Consider the following 14,525-nt stretch of genomic DNA (forward strand, 5'->3'; position numbering starts at 1 on the left):
TGCCTTAGCACTACCTGTCTCTGAGCCCTAAAATATCCTTCATAACTATTCGCACTACCTATCCCTGAACCCTAAAACCTCCTTCCTACAGCTAGACCGTCCCCATTTCTGAACCCTAGGAATCCCGGAACTACCCATCTTTGAATCCTAAAATCTCCTTACTACTCCATAACGCTATCTATTTCTGAACCCTAAAACCGTCTTACCAGTGACGGCTGGCGCAGGTAAGAGCAGTAGGGTAGAGTAGTGGAGCAGGGGGAGTCAACAGATGATGACGAGAGAAATTACATTTAAAAAAAAGAAAAACATTTACCTTGCGCTGGATGCTTCACTGACTCTGCAATGCAGCGAGCGCAAAGGTAAGTGGTTTTCTTTTCTTTTACTTTTCCCTCGTCATTGTCCATCCCCCCCCCCCCCAATCCCCACCACTCTTACCTGCACCGGCCATCACTGCTCCTTACTATTTTTATGCATTACCCATTACTGAACCAAAGTAACCCTTTACTACCCCTTTACACCACCCACCACCTTTCCACCCTTAATCCCTTATATGTGCTGTAAATGTATTGCATTGTCCTTGTAACTTACCTCGTTGTAGTGGTAAATATATTATAACAAGTTCTTTGTAGTGATCCCTCTTTGTAGTGGATGTGTTGTAGTGATATAATACTGCTTGGGGAGGACAGTGTAGATGATGTTACAATAGCCCGGAGGGAACATCACTAGAGCTCGGGTCCTTTCCACCCGAGCTCTAGTTTGGTGTAGTAGAATAATTTCGAGGAGCATGTGTAGCTGGAGGTTGATTCATTCATTTGTATTGACTTGTAGAATGGACGACAGCTCAGAGTCAAATAGAATTCCCAAGTTCTTGGCTTGTTAGGTGGTAGAATAGGGGTCTCAAGGCCTGCAAGCCAATTAAAAGGTAGCAAGATGGACTCTCTTTCTCCCATTAGACTGCACTCAGTGTCGCTTCGATTGATGCTGCGTCATCCAGGAAAACGTCCAAGCAAGAGATAATCTTGGTAGTGCTGTTTGTGTTGCATAGACGGAAATGCATTTGAGTTTGGCCTGCATACATTTGGATGTTTATCCTGGTACTGTTTGGTGAGCTATGCCAGCTGGCGTATATATATGTGAAACAAGGATATAGTTGGTTCTTGAAGGATGATGCAAGATACTGGGCATGGGCACGTTTCAGCAGTTACAATCCTTTTTTTTTTTTTTACTATGGATAGTGTCAGAACCAATTCTGGGCCACAGGGCAGATAGGTGCTCCTTGACTCCAGCTTTGGTGTTTGTGGTGGTTTGCTACTGGTGTTCTGTGGCTCGATGAACTGGACCAAGGGCAACCCTTCCCGCGCTTGACTCTGTGGGCAGCGAGGTTTTGTAGTCACAGGCTTTTCAAAGAGGTAGTGTAAGGATAAAACCTCAAACCTCAACAGTCAAAAACAGACAAAATAATGTGATATCCTGCCCAGGGCATATCTTCATGAAAAAACTAGTACCTTTAAATGCACAGCAAAACTAATCACTGCACAATCCAATGGAGGTTTCATACATCGTTGATGATTATCATGTAAAAGACAATGCAAAACTTCTATTTCTTCACAACCACTATAGGAAACATATTTTGCAGAATCATGTGTGAATCCTCAGCCCCTATTCCTACCAAAGGATGTGTCCCAATTCAGCCCCCTGAGTATGCTTCAAAGCACTCCTCTCTTACCCACTGCGACTGCCTTGGCATCTGTTGGAATGAGATGCAGATGTGGGTAACAATGTCTCTCAGGATATTGAGAAGATTACTACTGTGTGGAACACCTCATTGACAGGATGTAGTATTCGGAGGATCACTGGTAAACCTGCTTTGTGCTGAAGGAAATGGACCTATGATCTTAAAAAGGTCCATTCTAATGACCCAGTGCACAAAAATGAATGTTAAGTATGTATGTAATGGCATTTGTATCGCAAAACCTAGCTGGGTAGCAGTAAGGTGCTAAGGTACTATCGGATGTCTTACAAATGGTGATATGGCCTCTGCAGTTTCAGTTTGAGGTTCACACATTTTTACCTACCCTCAGTATGTCCAGTGTTGTGGCCATGCCATGAGGGTATGTTCCTTGATTACATACAACAATGTAACAAATGCTAAATGTCTCTTTGCTGGTCTCCTTTTCATAGTATCCCTTTGAAACCCTCATCTCCTCTTCATTGTCACGTTGAGTGAAAATGGGAATTTTCAGTGTCAGTATATGTCTCACTCTTGCCTGAATGTTTCTGTGCACTTTGCAGTGCTCAATTTCTGCTGAGGTATTGTATTGTAGCTCTATTTTTTGTTTTTAATGCTTTTATTTATAATTTAAATATACAAACCAAGGAAGGCATTACAGTCACGTGCAACGTGCACCATTGTCCACATAAGTCTGAGGAAAGTATGCAGTGTCACATCAAGGTTAAGAGTGCCTATCTTAAGATACACATTTATGCAATGAATGGAAAAGCAACACACATTATGCATGGCAGTACACTGTATTGTAGCTCTTAATAACTTACTTTCGGGGTTCGGGTTGATCGTTTTTGTTGCATGGTTTAAAGCAGGGGTCTCCAACCTTTTCTGTATCAAGGGTTACTTATGTTCAATAAAAGTCATCCGAGCTACTAATACTAGTGATGTAAAAGTGAAGATTTTTAGGCTGAGCATTCAAGACCTCTTGTATATACTTTAGTATATATACACTTTAGTAAATACTTTAGTATATACTTATATATGTATGTCCTTTGTGGGCTCTGGAGATCAGCCCTAGGACTTGTCTGCTTCCGCTCAGGGACTTTTTTTCTGTTCAACTGCCTCTATTTAACTGTCTTGATGAAAATGACCAGCAGAGGTTATTATAATACCAGAATCACTTTAGCATTCTCTAGATTCCAGTCCACAGAAATTGTCTTCCACGAGCACCCGTAGACAATATGTAGTGTTGGCTTTCCAGCTTATTCACTGCTGTCATCATTTGGAATGTGATTATTCATGATGACTTCGTTTGCTGTGACGCTGTGACTACGTCAATAAAGCTGCGCTGTTATTATTGGTGCATATTCCTGCCTTCAACCACCCTGAACGACGTCAAAAAACGTGCCGCCATCTTGAAGAATACCACATTTCTGCCAACCATATTAAGCCAGCCACGTTTGTTGCGCAGTTTCAAGAAAGTTTTCATCATCACGCAGCAACTCCGTATTTCTTCAGTTGTTCCAATTCTCTCATTTCATCTACCTAAATCTCCAAGTTACTGGCGAGACTCCTTTTACAGTGTTCAACACGTTGCTGGTATTCTAAGAGAAGGTAACATTGGAGTGCAGAGGTACTTTTCTACTCTTCAAAATCTCTACAGATCATAAATGCCGTGCATGTCTTCCTTCTATCGGTGATATGCCTACCATTTATTTATTTATATTACGGCAAGTTCAGTATTTTATAAAGTTACACTGTTATGTCCCTACTGCAAGTTCATTGATAAATGTTATTCTGCTGTGTTTTTGACTACGAACCCTCTGCGCTGATTCGCAAAGCCTTTTACATCCTTTAATTCATTTCAAAGCGCATTGACAACGGTGACAACTTTATTTATTTTAGTTTATTGTTTTCTTCTAACAAATGACAACGGAGACCACTTTACTTATTTTAGTTTATTGTTTTTACTATTAATTATTACATATTAGGTGAGAGTTCACTCACCAGCTTCTATTTTAACTATATTTGATGTATGGTACGTTATGATTTGAACTAGTGTTTTGCCTTGTCCAATTTTATATGCAATATGATTTTATGTTGCAGCAAGTATAATTACCAATTATTTAAAATTACGTACATTTTTCTTGATTTAATGCTTGATTATAATTTCATATATGATTCAATGCTCATTATATTTCCTTTTATGATTTAATACCATTTCTATGATTGCTATATGCACTAGGTATAAATTAGTACCTGTTCTTTAGTTACGCTATATTTTAATGATAAATGCGTTGTTTTAATTTCATCTTTATGATACATGACGCAGTTCTGTTATTGAAGTTATGTAATTGATTGATTTATATTTCTGTATTCTTTTTGACCGGTTTTTAATGTTATATTCTGACGTCAACCGTTAAGGTTCAGTACTGTTTACCTTCTATTCAAGAGCTCTATGATTGTTATTATTTTTCACTTTTGCGCAAAAGTTTTATTATCCTAAATATTTTCTTGTGCGTAGACGTACGTTACATGAAATTTTGTTATTATCATATTTATTACTCATGAGTTTTAAATGTTCTGTGCACTTAATGCTTTTAATGTTTTTATGTGATTTTTATGCCAGATTCTCATGGCCTTTTTATAGGGTTATATCAGAATTAATTATTCTTACTGGCAATTGAGGTTTTCCTCTGTTCGTGCTCTTGTTAGGTGTTACTTTTCACCTTTTTCTTATTATTACTGGAGTTTCTATTTGTTTTCTCCTGTGGAGCACTTCTTTTATTCTTAAATATACTTTGTGGTCATACCTTTCACTTCTTTGTTTGTTGGTTCACAATTTCTCCAGTCTGGCCAATTGCTGTATTTTGTGTTACTTTCAACGTTTGTGGTCAGTGTCCACCTTTGTATTATCTCTTTCTCTTTGTCCTTTAAAGAGAGGATGTGTCTCTTTCTTATTTTTCCACCTTTGTATTAATTCTTTCTTTTTGTCCTTTAAGGAGAAGATGTGTTCTCTTTCTTATTTTTCCTTCCTTTATTCGCCTTCCTCATTACTTCTCTCAAATCTTCTCAGTTTAATTCTTTCTTCATTTATCACCACTTGTGTTTAACGTTTCTTATATTTATGCTTTCCCTCATTCATGTTCCTTCTTACCTGTTTCTACTTTTCCTTCTTATATTCTTTGTTATTATTTGTAATTGCTTTGTTCACATCTAAGTTTTGGTTGCAATTGCAAAATGTATAAAAGGGGAAGATGTGTAGTGTTGGCTTTCCAGCTTATTCACTGCTGTCATCATTTGGAATGTGATTATTTATGATGACAGATTTAGAATGTTGGGTTCTGAGCTTGAGTCAGTTGGGAGCTTGAGGCTGAGCTAGAAGGTGACAGCTCCTGGTGGGGTTTTTACCTTGGATTTATCTTGATACTCATAATTACCACCTTGTACCATCTTACTCAATAAATACCTCTTATCACAAGTACCAACGTGGACCTGATCTTCATTACCTTCACTACACAATATTTTTTTCAAATCTTGTATTTTCAGTGATATGACCACAGAAAGCCCTGCTTTTATATTAAAAACAGAGCTTTGGACTATACCATTTCCCGCTGAAAGGCATGTGTTTCCATACCTGGTGTGTCACGCAGTTTGGTGCTTACTTTCCCTCCATGTTAAAGAACAGTAGATGTTTCAGCACCCAGGCTAATGTGCTGTATAGCTAAATACATATAAGGTCCCAAAGGCGAGACCGAATGCATTGCAAATGCTTGTTGTCCTGAATAAATACTTTTTCATTTTGGTATACATATAATAATTCGAACAAGCAAATGCTCCGATAGTCGTAGGCTGGGATGCACACAGAAGAGCTACTCATGGGAAGCTGGAGAGCTGCTGGTAGCGCACGAGCGACTCCTTGGAGACAAATGGTTTAAAGGGTGTTTGTTGGCGACACCTGGTTTAAAGGGTTTTGGTTCAAGACACCTGGTTTAGAGGGCGTTGGTTTGAGACACCTGGTTTAAAGGGTGTTGGCTTGAGACACCTAGTTTAAAGGGCATTGGTTTGAGACACCTGGTTTAAAGGGCGTTGGCTCGAGACACCTGGTTTAAAGGGCGTTGGTTTGAGACACCTGGTTTAAAGGGTGTTGGTTTGAGACACTTGGTTTAAAGGGCATTGGTTGGAGAAACCTGGTTTAAAGGGCGTTGGCTCGAGACACCTGGTTTAAAGGGCGTTGGTTGGAGACACCTGGTTTAAAGGGTGTTGGTTCGAGACACGTTGGTTCGAGACATGGTTTAAAGGGCGTTGGTTCGAGACACCTGGTTTAAAGGGTGTTGGTTGGAGACACCTGGTTTAAAGGGTGTTGGTTGGAGACACCTGGTTTAAAGGGCGTCGGTTTGAGACACGTTGGTTCGATACATGGTTTAAAGGGCGTTGGTTCGAGACACCTGGTTTAAAGGGTGTTGGCTGAAGACACCTGGTTTAAAGGGCGTTGGCTCGAGACACCTGGTTTAAAGGGCGTTGGTTGGAGACACCTGGTTTAAAGGGTGTTGGTTCGAGACACATTGGTTCGAGACATGGTTTAAAGGGCGTTGGTTGGAGACACCTGGTTTAAAGGGTGTTGGTTGGAGACACCTGGTTTAAAGGGCATTGGTTCGAGCCACCTGGTTTAAAGGGTGTTGGCTGAAGACACCTGGTTTAAAGGGTGTTGGTTGGAGACACCTGGTTTAGAGGGTGTTGGTTGAAGACGCCTGGTTTAAAGGGTGTTGGTTGGAGACACCTGGTTTAAAGAGTGTTGGTTGAAGACACCTGGTTTAAAGGGCGTTGGTTCGAGACACGTTGGTTCGATACATGGTTTAAAGGGCGTTGGTTCGAGACACCTGGTTTAAAGGGTGTTGGTTGAATACACCTGGTCCAAAGGGTGTTGGTTGGAGACACCTGGTTTAGAGGGTGTTGGTTGAAGACGCCTGGTTTAAAGGGTGTTGGTTGGAGACACCTGGTTTAGAGGGTGTTGGTTCATGCCCAGCAGAGAATATACTTTATAGACCCTGGGGCACAACCTTTGGAAGCTCAGTTAGCCAACTGGCGGGTAAACTATATAGAGTGCATCCAAAGGCAACAGTAATGCAACACATGGAAGCAGCGTCAAGGACCTGGAGTATAAACAAAATGGCGCAACGGGCCCAACGCCTCAAAGGAAAAGGGAACGCTTGTAGGGCAGGTTGTAGCCGCCTCAGCTGCGTTAATGCTGCCTTTACACACCTCTTTGGCTGTCGTCGCCACAGTCCTTGCATTCAAGTAATTTGTCAATTTGAGTGCAGGTTGGTTTTTTATTCCTTTCAAATAAACCACCGCCGTGGATGTACAAATGTGGAGGGCCTGGTGCCACATTGTGACTGGACGAGAGTGTTATGATGAAGAGGGAGGAAAGAGTACTGCAAGCACAATGGGAGCCCCGGAAACATCTGCTATTGTTTTCCACCACATTTGTGTCTCTACTCCAGCTGCAGTTACATCACCATCTTACACTCGTGCTGTCACGAGCCGGCTGGAGCCTGGCCAGACCAAGGAGATGTGTTTAGCAGTCGAAAAAATGGTTGTTTGCTACAGAAAAGCACAGAAACGCTAAAAGGTAAACGGACAAACACACAAACCATTTATTTATTTTATTTTTTTTTACTTTATACGTTTGTTTTTCAGGAAAACGAAGTACACTACTAGCAAATGTTTTAAAAAATTGTATTATGAAGCTTCAGTTGTCCTATCGTGCGAACAGGGAGAAGATGTGGCGTTACGGCTAGAGCTATCGACTTTCGAATTGGGAGGACAGGTTTGAGTCTCGGCGTCGGCTCAACAACCTGTGATTCCGGGCAAACCTCTAAATCCTCCCGTTCCAAACCTTGTGTAATGTAGCTGGAGCTCATGTAAAGCGCTGCAATACATTCGGGTCGAGCTCGCGCCATAGAACAAAAGACATTTACATTACCCAGTACGTTATTCTTCATTCCTCACTGCTAACTGCATGGTGAATGACGCAGGGAGCTGGTTCCCTGTTAACGAGCTATGCTATTTACTTAGGCAGAACAGTTATTTGTCAGCCTGGTGACTCATTAGGTGGACACGAATGTTGTCCGGGAGAAATTAGCCCAAGACGTCACAAGAAATCTGCACTGTATCGCTACAGTGGCCAAAGGAAACAAGTGGTGGGTTTTAAAAAGGAAATGCCTCAAGAAACACCATTTTGTTTCGAGATAAAACGCAGCTTGTTGGAGAAGTTGAAGCAGTCAGGCTCAAGTGAATTCGTTATGCTCAGCACTGTTTATTTAGTTTTTATTTATAAAGTTTTATATAGTGCGAAAAAGATCCCGAAGGATATCAGAGCGCTTTACAAAAGGAAGGAAGGAAGGTAATAAATGCAATATTGACATCAAAAAAGCATCATAAACATGAATAATTACAGTACAAAGGGGTCAAAGGAGAAAAAAACAACAACTAATACAAATCAGGCTAAGAGGGGGGCAAATGATGAGGTAAAGAAGAGTTGCATCAAATGAAGGTTTAATGGTTGTAGGATCAGAGATTTCAAGCGGATGATCATAACCCATTTAAGGTAAGAACTTGTTCATTAGGAATCTTTTGGCTTCCAGTTTGAAGGCAGACGTGGAGGAGATTCTGCGTACTTCAGGTGGAAGAGAGTTCCAGATCTTCGGGCCAGCGCCGGAGAAGGCTCATTGGCAGGTTTTCCTTTTGATATAGATTTGTGGGTTCAGGAAGAAAGAGTTCGCACTTCTTGAGGGTCTACCGCCCCCAGATAGTTAAAGATTTTGAGCTAGGTAACTGGGTGTTTTGAAATGCAGGGCTTTGTGTACCAGACAAGCCATCTTTAGCTGAATTCGAGCTTTGTAAGGCAACCATTTAAGGGATTTTAGGTGTGGGGATATGTGCGCGTTTCTTTTGGTACCTGTAACCAGCCTAGCCGCAGCATTCAGAGAAGCTTGGGGAGTCTACAGAGCGTAGCGATGCCATAGTCTAGTCTCAGCAACACAAGCACTTGGACCACCTGCTTGAAATCAGATTGTGGAAGGAATGGGTCGATATTTCTGAGTGTCCTCATCAAGTGATTAGCTCCCTTACACACATTCCCGATATGAGTCTTCATGTTCAGATGCTTGTCAAGGGTGATTCTAAGAGATTTGGCTGAGTCTGTAATGATGGGGGAGCAGTTGAAGGCAGTGAGGTGATTCAACCAAAGGTCTGTCATGGGGATGTGGTTCGGAGGAGAGATGAGAAGGAATTCTGTTTTGGATGTGTTGAGCAGGAGATGGTTCTCGGTTAACCAGTTTTGAGTAGACGTTAGGATAGAGTTGAGTGAGATGATGTTCTCCGGAGAGGAGAGTTTCAAATAGAGTTGTGTTTTGTCCGCATACATGTGGAAGAGAATGTCTGTGGAATTTAGTGCATTAGCTACGGGTTCCAAGAACAGGTTGAATAGTATGGGAGATAGGGCGGACCCTTGGGGGACCCCCATGAGTACTGGAGAGGGCTGGGAGAGAGTGTGGTTCACCTTGACTCGTTGTGATCTGTGGTGGAGGAAAGACAAGAACCATTGTAGCACCTGACCGGAGAAAACCTATTCTGTTCTTCAGAATGGATATGATGTTATCGTGATTGACCGTGTCGAAAGCGGACGAAAGGTCAAGGAGGATTAGGAGGCAGGATTAAGTTTGGTCGAGCATTTTTAAGATGTCATCCAAGACGTGAATGAGAGCCGATTCAGTGCTGTGCCCCTTCCGAAAGCCAGATTGATGCTGGTCGTTCTCTATGTGCGCACAGAGTTGGGATTGGACGCATTTTTCTAGGAGCTTGGCTAGGGTGGGTATGTTGGATATGGGGCGGAAGTTGTTAAAGTTAGCCCTATCAGCATTAGCTTTTTTTTAGTATGGGTAATACCTGAGCTGCTTTTAGGCAATCTGGGATCGAGCCCTGTGACAGTGAAGCGTTTACAATCCTTGTCCAGGTGGGGATGAGGACATTCTTGATTTCTTTGAAGATGGAAGGAGGCAAGGGGTCACTGAAATGATTAGATGGGTTGATACTCTGAAGAATCTTGTTGATGTCTTTTTCACTGAGGGGAGTGAAGGTGCCCCATGATGCACTGTTCTTGGTGTTCAGGCTGAGCTTCTCAGAGAGGTCCGGAGGTGGTGCTGGCCCCGAAGTTGGCAGTAGAGCCTTTTTAGAGGTGAGTACAATGTTGATGAGACTTGCTTTCTTTTCTCTGTAAAGAAAGCAGCCAGTTCGTTGCATGAGGGTGGACTGCCTCCAGAATCAGAGCGGTTTGGAGCTACCTCTGATTGCTGTTTAACCAGTTCAAAGAGTTTCTTGGGGCGGTTAGTGGCCTGGTCAAGTTGGTATCTAAAGTAATCTGCCTTAGCGTTCTTGATTAGTTTGTTGTAGGAGCTCCTAACATCTCTTAGAAGTTTTAGCCAGTCCGAGGAGGGATTGGATTTCCAGGATCGTTCAACTGCTCTAAGATTGCGACGTTCAGAGTTTAAATTGTCGTTGAACCAAGGTTTGGATATTTTTGTTGAAGCATTTTTTTCTTGGAGTGGTGCAATGTCGTCCATGATGTTAGAGATGGTAGAGTTGTAAAAGTTAGTGAGTAACTGAACCTCAACCAGATCTGATTTGGAGGAGAGGGCAGATTTACATTGGGCTGCTAGTTCATCAGAATTGATAGATCTGAGGTCCCTTTTCCAAATCTTTGATTTCGTTGGTTGGGCCTTCCTCAAAGAAACCTCTCTGTTAATATAAAATAGGATGCAGTGGTGGTCGGACCAATCGCAAGGGGTAATGGTGTCCAATGAGATGGATTTAGCCTTGGCGATGATGAGGTCTAGAATTTCGCCTTTAATATGAGTTGGCCGGTCACAATGCTAAGTCAGCTCTTGATCATATAGGAAAGATTTAAGGCAGGATACAGCGTGGTTTTTGGAGTTAGCCCAGTGAAGGTTGAAATCACCGAGGAAGATTTGGGACGTGGCCGAGTCGACATTCCCAGAGACAATTTCCATAAGTTGTCCAATGAAGGGGGGATTGTCACCCAGGTGTTGATAAAAAGTTCGAAGTTTGCACACCGACCGGTTATTACTAGAAATGCTGAGACAATAGAAGGATCTTTCAATCAACACAAGGAGCTTTTTTATGTACAATATACATTGTGTATAGAGTAATACTGACTGTAGATAGGACATTCCGATGCCTTATTGTTTTCTGAGGGTGGTGGATAGAATGGGGGCTTTTCCTCTGTGGGGGGGTCTTATGTAAACTGAAATGCTACATAGGTTAGGCTTAATGTTTTAAGCTACCCCAAGGGATTTCATCATTGAGACAAAACAGGTCCGTGCATAGCCTGTAGAGCCATCTTTGTTCAAACACTAGCAAAGACCCACCCATATCTGGGTGGGTCTGTACAAGTGTTTCTAGCACATACCACTACATTTCGCTATCTTTGTGGCCTTTGTTAATATAGTGTTGTGTAAGTCTTGTTGCTTCTCTCTTACACCGGATTGTACTCCGGTGTTCATATATTCTGATGCAAACTTGTCTCGTTGTCATCCTCACATATAGGAGGTTACATGGACATTTGATTATGTATACAACATTCTTGGTATTACTGTTCGTAAGGTGTTCGATTGATTTTCCAGGGTGATCTGAGACCTACATCAATCTCTTTGACATTTTTTGTCAATGGACATGCGCTACACTCTCCTCATGGTGAATGTCCCAAGGGCAGAGGATGGTTCCACAGTGTGGTCTGAGTGTTTTAATCTGCGATTTCTTTTAGGTCGTGTGTGAACCAGCAGGTCTTTTATGCTTGTCCTTCTCTTAAACGAGAACATGGGTTTCTCAATTTTAAGACCACCCATTTGTAGCATATTCCAGTTTGGGTTAATGATTTTCTAGAAAGCATGTGACAGTGCATTATAGGTGGACACACAGATTAATTGGTCACTATCCTGTCTGCGCCATGTCTGGATTAGCTGGTCCCTGTTATTGCTTAGTGCTCTTTTGTCTGTCCTTCACCACTCTCTTTTGGGGTCGTTTTTTTCTAAGCGGTTATTTTGTAGTTTTTTATCATGTATTTTGTATTCTTCTCTCTCAGTGCAATTGTGTCGTCACAGCAAAAATTGTCCTATCAGTAGGTTTTTTCTCAGGCCTTGGCGATGGAAACTCTCATACAGTAACAGGTTGTTCCAGTCTGTTGGTTTGTAGTATACTTCAGTGATCAACCTTCCCTGTCTTTCTTGTATCATCAGGCCCCGTAATGTCATTGTAAATCTTTGATGGGGGTCGAGGGCATTCAGCCAATTGGCAAAGATTGTAGCTTCAGCTGTGGCACCCCTCCATATTACCAAGATGTTCTCTATATAATGTTTCCAAGTCATATTTGGAGCAAAGGTGCTACCCATTGAAATGTAATGCACCTGTAAGTAGTACTGTTCCTCAAATTCAAAAACTTCTGTGTGAATGCTAGGTATGCCAGATCCAGTACAAATTTCTGTGGGTTAATGAAATCCCACTTAGTTGTGTATAGGATTCTTTCACTACTTGTAGTGTGGCCTCCTGAGGGATATTTGTATATAAGGACTCTACATCAGAACTGGTGAGGAGTTCCTTGGAAGTGTCAAACGAAAGATTCTTTATCAAATTTAAAACATCCTTTGTGTCCTGTAGGTAGGTTGGTATTTGTTGGACCAGTGGCTTGAGGAACACATCACAGAATTGTGGGAGGGGCTCTACATTAGAGCCAATCCCCGAGACAATTAGTCTCCCAGGTGGTGAAAATTTCTGTTTGTGCACTCTTGGTATTATATAGAAGGAGTGTGGGGTTCTTTTTGGATTAAGAATTCGTTACCCAGCCTTTCTCTAGGCCCTCATTCACTTTAAAGGCTCCTTCATCTTGCACTTCTCTTGAGGGGTTCTTACTAAGTCATTTTTAATATTGTGCGTCATTGAGTAATCTCATACATTCTTCCAGATACATTTCTTTTAGAAGAATCACTATAGCTCGTCCTTGGTCTGGTGGTTTTATTACAATGGAATCATCAGCTCCCAATGTTTTCAGCACCCTTCTTTCTGCTTTGCTCACATTATTGAATCCCTTCCGAGTATTGCCTGCTAGACTATCAACCCCTCTATTCACAGCTTTTTCAAAGGACAAAATAGACCTGTGTTCACCTCTTGATCATTGCAGGCCCTATCTTGGAAAAATACTCTAAGTTTAATTTTTTTCAAGAAATCTGCTGTTTCCATTCTTAGTCTGAAAATGTCCTCTTTGGGTGTTGGGACAAACCCTAATCCTTTGTTCAGGATTGCATTCTGTGTGCTAGTAAGGGTTTGATTACTGAAGTTTATTACCATGTTTTCTAGGGGGGGGCTACGACTTGCTCATGCTCGGCTGCTCTTCCCGTTTTGGATTGCTGTCTTTCGACCATGTCCCAGTCCTGCCAGGATACTCCTTTCCTTTTTCCTTACCCCTGCCTCGTTCTAAAAAAGGTACCGACTTATTGGGGGTGTTCTGGGTGGGAGGAGGGTAGTAGAAAGGCAGCTGGACCATGGTTATGGGGAACTCCATAGTTTACAGCCCAGTCCAAATGCCCACCCCTGGGCATTGTGGGGGTCCAAACTGTGGTGTTGGGTGGAGGAACCCTCTTTGACCTTGGGACCCACGTTGATTCCAACGTCTAACTCTTCATTGTCTTCCATATCTCTGGTACCCGACTTCAGATTCTGCTAAAGCATTGTTTTGTGATAAGCCGTCTGACCTTGAGGCGGGGTTTTACATAAAATCCTCTTTTGCATATGGGTAGGTCTCATGTGAGAATCTTTTTAGGTCTTTTTGAAATTTCGTTATTGATTGAGTCTTCCAGTTTTTTCTTGTAGGTTGTTGTACTCATGCATGCCTTAAGATTACTCTCACTGCTTTTATCTGGATTGCTAGGGCATCTGAGTCTTTTAGCAGTTCCTATTATTAGGACTGTCCAGTCTCTCGTGTATTTCCTTAATTCTTTGTCTTCCAGATAGATTCTGGGTTTGTTTGTTACTATTAGTCCAATGATAGCTTCATTTCCCCATTTATACTAACATAAATGGGCAGAAACATGTTGGCAGATAGGAAACGAATGTGAGTCAAGCTCCATTTACTTATTTAGATTAGGTTTTTAATCATCATACCTAGTGTCCTACTGAATAAAGTTACTTCCTTAGGAACACTAAGGTATTTTTTTAAAAATCTGGATCCCCTCTTTTTTTGGTGTTGTCCAGTAAGATTTATTTAAGAACTCCCTCTTTCCGTTACAGTCTTTAAGGAGGTTGAGTCTGCCCTGGTGGCATTGCCCTGCCAGGGTGGGGAGAGGATTCCAATGATGAAGTATGACACTACTAAGAGTGGTGTTGTCCATGACATCCTGTATAAGCCCTCCAATGATGGACATCAGGAAGTCATTCGGAGCCAGGCAAATGACACGAAACTCCCAACAAATTGATGAGGAGTCAGCCTTCTGCCGGAGAACAGCCCTCTGATCTCCACCTCCCAAGCCCAACAGAGATGCGTCCATCACCACCATCAACTTTGGGTGAGGAAGGGAAAGGGGCCTGCCGCTGGACCAATTTTGAATGAGCAGCTACCACTGTAGATCTTGAGCCATCTCCTCTGAGATCCTCTTGGTATCCGTCAGATTTTCTTGATATTGGGCCTACTGGAACTACAGATTTCATTGCAGAACCCGCATGTGCCACC

This window comes from Triturus cristatus, chromosome 3_1 (assembly GCF_964204655.1).
Source record: "Triturus cristatus chromosome 3_1, aTriCri1.1, whole genome shotgun sequence".
Taxonomy (NCBI): domain Eukaryota; kingdom Metazoa; phylum Chordata; class Amphibia; order Caudata; family Salamandridae; genus Triturus; species Triturus cristatus.